Source organism: Meles meles, chromosome 5, assembly GCF_922984935.1.
Source record: "Meles meles chromosome 5, mMelMel3.1 paternal haplotype, whole genome shotgun sequence".
Lineage (NCBI taxonomy): Eukaryota > Metazoa > Chordata > Mammalia > Carnivora > Mustelidae > Meles > Meles meles.
In genome coordinates, this window is record NC_060070.1 from 139,871,863 (window position 1) to 139,878,687 (window position 6,825).

Genomic DNA, 6,825 nt, shown 5'->3' on the forward strand with positions numbered 1-6,825 from the left:
CGTTTAGGCCCCAGCGAACCTCGTCCCCTGGAGTGTGTGTCACCTGGGTCCAAAGAAAGCCAAGGCAGTGGGTTTGGCCTGGAACGGACTGTGCAAAGCCAGTGGTCAGGTGGGCCTTCTGGACTTGGCCAGATACACTGGCTCTAGGCGTGGCGTCTGGCTCAGGGGCCGCTGCGGGGGAGCACTAGCCTCGGTGGCCCCTGTCCTTTCTCTCTCTCCAGCCATCATCCAGACAGTGAACAAAAGGGAAGATGCTTTTCTGGGGGAGTCTGTGGTTGACCGTCGGTCCCCAGAGTGTGTGCCCCAGGTGTGGAAGGCCGCCACGGAGTGCCTCGCCTGTCCCCGCAGACTAAGCTGAGCTGCCTTCCAGGGAGCTGTGGTCTAGAAGGGGAAAGCTGTCATCTGCGCAGTACACGCGAACTGACCCATCAGTGTCGTGGGTGATCTGACGCACACGGCCACCGCTGTGTTGCTCCTACGTACTCGTGCGTCCAAGGGTAAGGATGCTGTTGAGGACAGAAAGGCTGGGGTATGAGACTGCTTGGCTGCTGTTCCTCATTTTCTCTGTGCACCCTGGGGCCGGGGACTGCGTGGCCTGGACGTGAAAGAAGAGCCTCTGAGTCTAGGACCCGTGCATGCAAGCCAGAGCCCCGGCTTGAAGGACTGGCGTCCGGCCACAGATGGATGGGTCCCCCAGAACCACTTGAAGGCCTTCTAGTCTCCTTTCTTTGCACTGACGAGTTTCTGCGGAAGAGCTTCAGGGTTTGGCATATGGCAGAACCGCGCAAACACCAGCCACGCCTGCCCACACTGTATCTTCCCGCTCCTCTCTAGAGAGACCCCTTCCTCTCCCTCATGGTGCTGGTAAGGCTGATTGGAGGTGTAGCCCTCATTGTCCCATGCGCTTGGGACCACAGAAGGCAGTGCTCTTTGACAGAGGGACACCGAAGATAGGATGTGCAGTGAGAGGAAGGACAGCCCCCAAACCCCAACAACTATCTTAACAAGGCCCATTGCAGTTTCTTCTGTTTTCCTTCCTAAGAGACCTTGTAGGGCCCTCGGCCCCACAGCTCTGCCTGGCCTTCCAGAGTGGTCTCCCAGTTACCGCCATTTCTCCAGGTAATGGCTCGCTCCCCTCCACATGTGCCCAAGAGTTAGTAGCCAGATTGGCCTTCACAAAAAGGAGTTACCCAGTTCCCGCCCCAAAACGTGTGGGAAGCGTTACTCTGGGGACGCACACCCCTCCGGGAGGCCATTCATTTCACTTCCAGCAGGCATTCACGGCTCCAACAGCTGGCACGAAGCCAGGAGCTGGGCCTACTTTGGTGGGGGGGAGCTCAGGGCAGTTCTTGAGGCGGTGCCCACTGTCCACTTTCCTCGTAGCACCTGGAGTGAGCACGCCACTGCCCTGCCCCAGGAGGGGCGCCATCACAGATCCTTTTCTCTTTGAATGTTGAGTCTGAATAGTTAACTGCTGTGGGAAGGTATCGTTCAGGGAAAACACGGTCGGGATTTTAGTGTGGCTGTAAACACAGTCTTCCCGAAAGGCTTACTGACGTTTGAATGTGCAAATGGTATGACGAAAGATGTCGGGCTCTTTCGTTTGACTTCTTGATGGCAGGCATTGTTCCAGGCAGAAGTGCCTGCCTTGCCAGGATTCGAGTCCGAGCTTCCTGTAACTCCCAGCTGGCCTCGTGCAGCTCCCAGGGCCCTGGTGTGCTGGTCAGGCCTTCGTCGGGCCCAGGAGTGAGTCCTAAGGGAACTCCTTGCCTGGACGACTCCTTCGAAGGCCAGTGGCTTCTCTGCTGGCTTCCGTTCTTGGGCCTCTGAGGCCCAGGGAACGTGACGCCCAAATCGATTCCCCTGCGGCCAGCCAGCAGCCCAAGTATCCTGCCCAAAGTGGCCTCCTGTTGCAGTCCACGTTGAGCACGGAAGACAGGGAACACAATTTCCACTTCCATTCCTGCAGAGCACCCTCTTTGAGAAGTCAGTTGCGGGAATTAGGGGTGAACCTTCCACACCCCTGAGATCTCACCCGCCACCATCAAAGTGGGCTACTTCAAGCCCAGTTTAGGGGGCTCGGCAACCTCAGTGGACCACAGGATTGGGCGTCTGCTGGCTCTTTCCTGCCGTGAAATCTTGAGGTCTTTACAGAAATCTATCCAAATCTCTCTTCTGCCATAATGTTAGGACAACTGGAAGATATTACAAAAAAAGAGGTGAGATGGGCTAGATGGTTTAAAACGCATCCCTTTTCTAAAAGAGCTGCAGTTCTCAAAGGTCTTGTGCATATACATCCCCAATGGAGCCTTTTGTCATGTGGATTAGCGTGAGAGGAAACGTGAAATTTCTCAAATCTAAAGGTTTCCCTCTTGAAATCAGACATTGCCCCTCCCCACCCCCACCATCTGTGACGGAAGGGACTGCCATCGGCCTACTCGCTCTTTCAAAATTGCCGATCTATTCCTCTCCAAAGGCCCTCAAAGCCCTGTAAAACTGTTAAAACTTTAGCCTTTATGTCAAATTAGAGAAACCAAACAATGTGATGGTAGATGTGATAAAAACTTGAGTTTATTTTTCTCCCGCTTATGAACGTGTATTTATATTTGCCGAATGAATATCGTGGTGTGTGCTCCGATGAATGGGATGTCAGGCTCTCCCTGTGCACGGCGGTGGGTGGAGGTCACCTTAAATGACTTTTTCTTCCCATCTGTCTGTCAATCCCCAAACTAGTTGCTTTTTCCAGTTGCTTCCCGGGTGTCTGTATATAGTTTGTCTTTGTATAGGAGCGCTCTCCTGTGTTCGAATTTAACAGATGATGGCTGTGTGAGGAAGACCATGTAAATAGAATACAAACTAAACTGGATCTCTATGGCCTAGGTTTTGTACATACAGAAACTGCATGATATTTAAATTATTGTTTGTCTCTGATGATGTATGCAGTTTCTTTAAAAACAAATCCAAAAAAAAAAAAAAAAGTCTAAAAAAAACCCATTTCCTTGACTCCTGTGTGTTTTATCCACTATTGAAGATAATTCGGCTGAGGACAGGGTTGGGGAGGAAGGCAGGCCAGTCCATCAGCAAACAGTAAGAGTTACGGAGACAGAAAACCACCTCCTATCGGCTGGTACCGGGGGGGAAGGCTGGCTGCACAGAAATTTGAGTTCTTCGACTTTGAAAGATACAGCGCCCAACTGTCTGTCCTTGAATAATCGGGAATAAGGAATATAAATTGTTAAATCCCTCAGAGTCATCTCTGTAATGTCCGATATCAGCTCTGTAGAGCAGCAAGGGGGTGTCACTGCCCCCAAAGCAACAGCCCCAAACTCCTTGGGTTTTGAGTACTTACTTACCTCTATCTCCAGGAGAAGTCTTGGGTATTTGTCCTGTAAAGCTCAGAGCTTTATCACTCAACTTTCTGGACCTCATTTGTCTTTTCGAGGTTCTGGGGGGAGCAAGAGGGCCCTCAGTGCTTGCTGGCTGCCTTTTAGGTGGGTGGAGTTACTGGACACCGTGTGTTGGGTCCGGCAGCAGAAGAGGAGCCTAGCACAGTCCTGCCGCCATGCACCACTCCTAGGAACCACGCTGGAGGTCTCCAAGCACAGGTGTCAACCCAGGAAGTCTGGGTGGGCCTGAGATTTCTGCATTTCTAGCTAGCTCTCGGGACATCTGATGCTGCTGGCCCAGGAATCCTGCTGCTGAGTAGCGAGGGTGTGAAAGAACGAAGGGAACTGCTTTTCCCTCGCCTGGGAGTCTCCAGGCTCAGAAGAGCCGAGTGGCCGCGTGCACTGCTTATTTCTCTGTAAGCAGGGGTCAGAAGAGCCGAGTGGCCGCGTGCACTGCTTATTTCTCTGTAAGCAGAGGCCGCAAAGCCCCTGTTGGGGGTTGTTGGCCTTCAGCAGCACGGCGTCACTGGGTGCACGCTCTCCCCTGTGCCGGCAGACGGGCCCTGTAGCAAGAGTCGCAACAGCAGAGACAGCCAGCAGTGACAGGTTTTCAGGGTTCAGGCTGAGAGCTCTCCCCCCCCCCATTCTGCTCACCCCCAGAGCTCTCTGACTTGAATACATCTCTTCAGCAGAACAGGACTACAGCTACCCAAGGGAGTGAGAGACCTCTAAAAAAAAGCTTTGGTAGCACCCTAACAGGCTCTGCCCTGCAAGAGCGAAGGAAACTGACCATCCTGAGGGAGCCCTCTCTAAATCAAACAAAGGTTATGGCTACACATTCCCCATAGGTAGAGGCTGCCACTGTGTCCATCCATTAGATCTGGTCTGTCATCCTAGGACAAGTGGTGGCTGTGTCACAACACATAACTTAGCAATGTGGCCGAGTCACTCACTCCTCTGGCCTCAACTTTCTCATCTGACAAATGGGAACACAGATGTCCTGTGCTATCGATTAGCACAGCAGCTTTCTACAATTTGGGCTTATCTGAATTTTAAGACACTAAGCCCTTAGGAAAGAGTAAGCTTTAAATAAGTCCTGCCAGGGCAGTCTCTTGGAGAACAGTTTGGATTCCTCTCCTTCAGGCCACCTCCACTCCTTGCCTTAGCTTGGCCTCTTGGAGGTCTTGCTGCTGGTGCGACCTGCCCCCTCCCCCATGTGCCTTTGGGGGGCTCATCCCGAAGCTGGTATCAATCAGACTGCCCTATGCTGTCCTGCCTCCCCTTCGTCCATGCAAACCACCTGGGGGACGGGGGGAGGCCTGCTGTCTTTCCTCTACAACACCAACTTTGGGGGTGCATCAGTGATGTGCTTACACCTGATCGCTGATTGAAAGGACAGGTTTGACACCAGAAACACTCCCTAGCTGGCTCCCTATAGGTCCTTAGCACTCTGCTGGCTCAGACGAACCACATATCTACACAGCTCAGATCCCCCCCTGAGCTCCCGGCCTGGGTTTCCAAACGTCACAAAGCAGCAGTGTCGCATACATGTTAGGAACATAAGGTGCTGCCCCGTAGCAGGCCACCCTGGGACCTCCCGCCCCACCAGGTCACAGCCTTTAGGGAGCCCCTGAGGACCCCAGGGCTTCACCTGCCTTGACTAGGCCACCCTCTCCCCATGCAAAGCATTCTGGGACCCTTCAGCCCACATCCCACTGCAGCCCCAGCTACTCGCCAGGGCACCCTCTACATGGAGCACTCCAGCACCCCCTGGTCTGTGTCCACCTTGGCTCCAGCTGCCCCATCAGGGTACCCTCTGCATGGAACACCAAGAGACACCCCAGTCCATACCCACTTCAGCTCAGGCCATTCCACCACGGCAACTCAAGCACTGTCCTGGGACCCCCCCCTCCCCCAGTGCATGCTAACCACAGCTCTAGCCAGCCAAAGTCACGAGGCACACACAGTCTACACAGGGGATGACCATACACAAAACCATTCCTTCAAATTTAGAAGTAGCTGCTCCCCCTAATTCATATAAACAAACACAAAGTCAAGCAAAATGAGAAGACAGAGGCATATGTTCCAAACAAAAGAACAAGATAGAACCTCAGAAAAAGAAAAGGAAATGAAGATAATCAATGTACCTGATAAAAAGTTTGAAGTAATGGTCATTAAGATGCTCACAGGCCTAGGAAAAAGAGTGAATAAATTGAGACTTTCAACAAGGAGAAAGAAAACATGAAAAAGAACCAGAGTTGAAGAACACAATAACTGAAATGAAAAATACACTTGAGGGAATCAACAGTAGATTAAAGGATGCAGAACAGATCCGCAATCTGGAAAACAGGGTAATAAAGAGCACACAAACTCAACAGCAAAAATAAAACAGAATTTTTAAAATGAGAATAGGTTAAAGGATCTCTTGGACAACATGTCCAGCAAACATACATTGGCCTTACAGGGCCGCAGAAGGAGAGAAGAGAAGAGAGAGGAGGAGAAAACTTGAAGGAGTGATAGCTGAAAACTTCCCTAACTGGAGAAGGAAATGGACCTCCAGATGCAGGAACCAGAGAGGATTCCAAAACACAAACAGGTCAACACCACACATGATAATTAAAATGCCAAAGATTAAAGATAGAGAAATTTAAAAGAAGAGAGAAGTACCAAGTTACACACAAAGGAAACTCTGTAAGACTATTTGCTGATTTTTCAGCAGAAAGAAACTTTGCAGGCCAGTGAGTGGCATGACATATTCAAACTGCTAAAAGAAAAAAAAATTACAACCAAGAATACTCTACACAGCAAGATTATGATTTAGAATTGAAGGAGAGAGAGTTTCCCAGACAAAAAAAAAAAAAAAAAAAGTTGGAGGAGTTCATCATCACTAAACCAGCCTTATGAGAAATCCTCTCAAGTGGAAAAGGCCATAATTAAAAGAAAAATATGAAAGGAAAAAATTTCATGGGTAAAAGCAAACATACGGTAAAGATAGTAAAGCAATCACTTATAAAACTAGTATGAAGAAAAAGAAAAGAAAAAAACGTATGAAGGTTAAACAAAAATATTAACAGCAATTAACTAAAAAAATTTAGGGTAATCACAAAATTTTAAAAAATGTAAAATATACAAACAAAATGAAGAGGGATTAAAAATACAGTTCTTTTAGAATATATTCAAACTTAAGTGACCACCAACTGACATATATTTAGGATGAAGTAGGACTATATGTTAACTATATGTGAGGTTTATATGAACTTCATGGAAACACACACCAAACACCTATAATAGATACACAAAAAAAAATAAATCCAAAGAAAGCTAAGCAAAACGATAAGAAGGCCATCAATCACAAGAGAGCAAGAGAAGAAGCAGGGAGAACTATGAAAACATCCAGAAGAAAACAAAATGGCAATAAATACATACCTATCAAGAATTA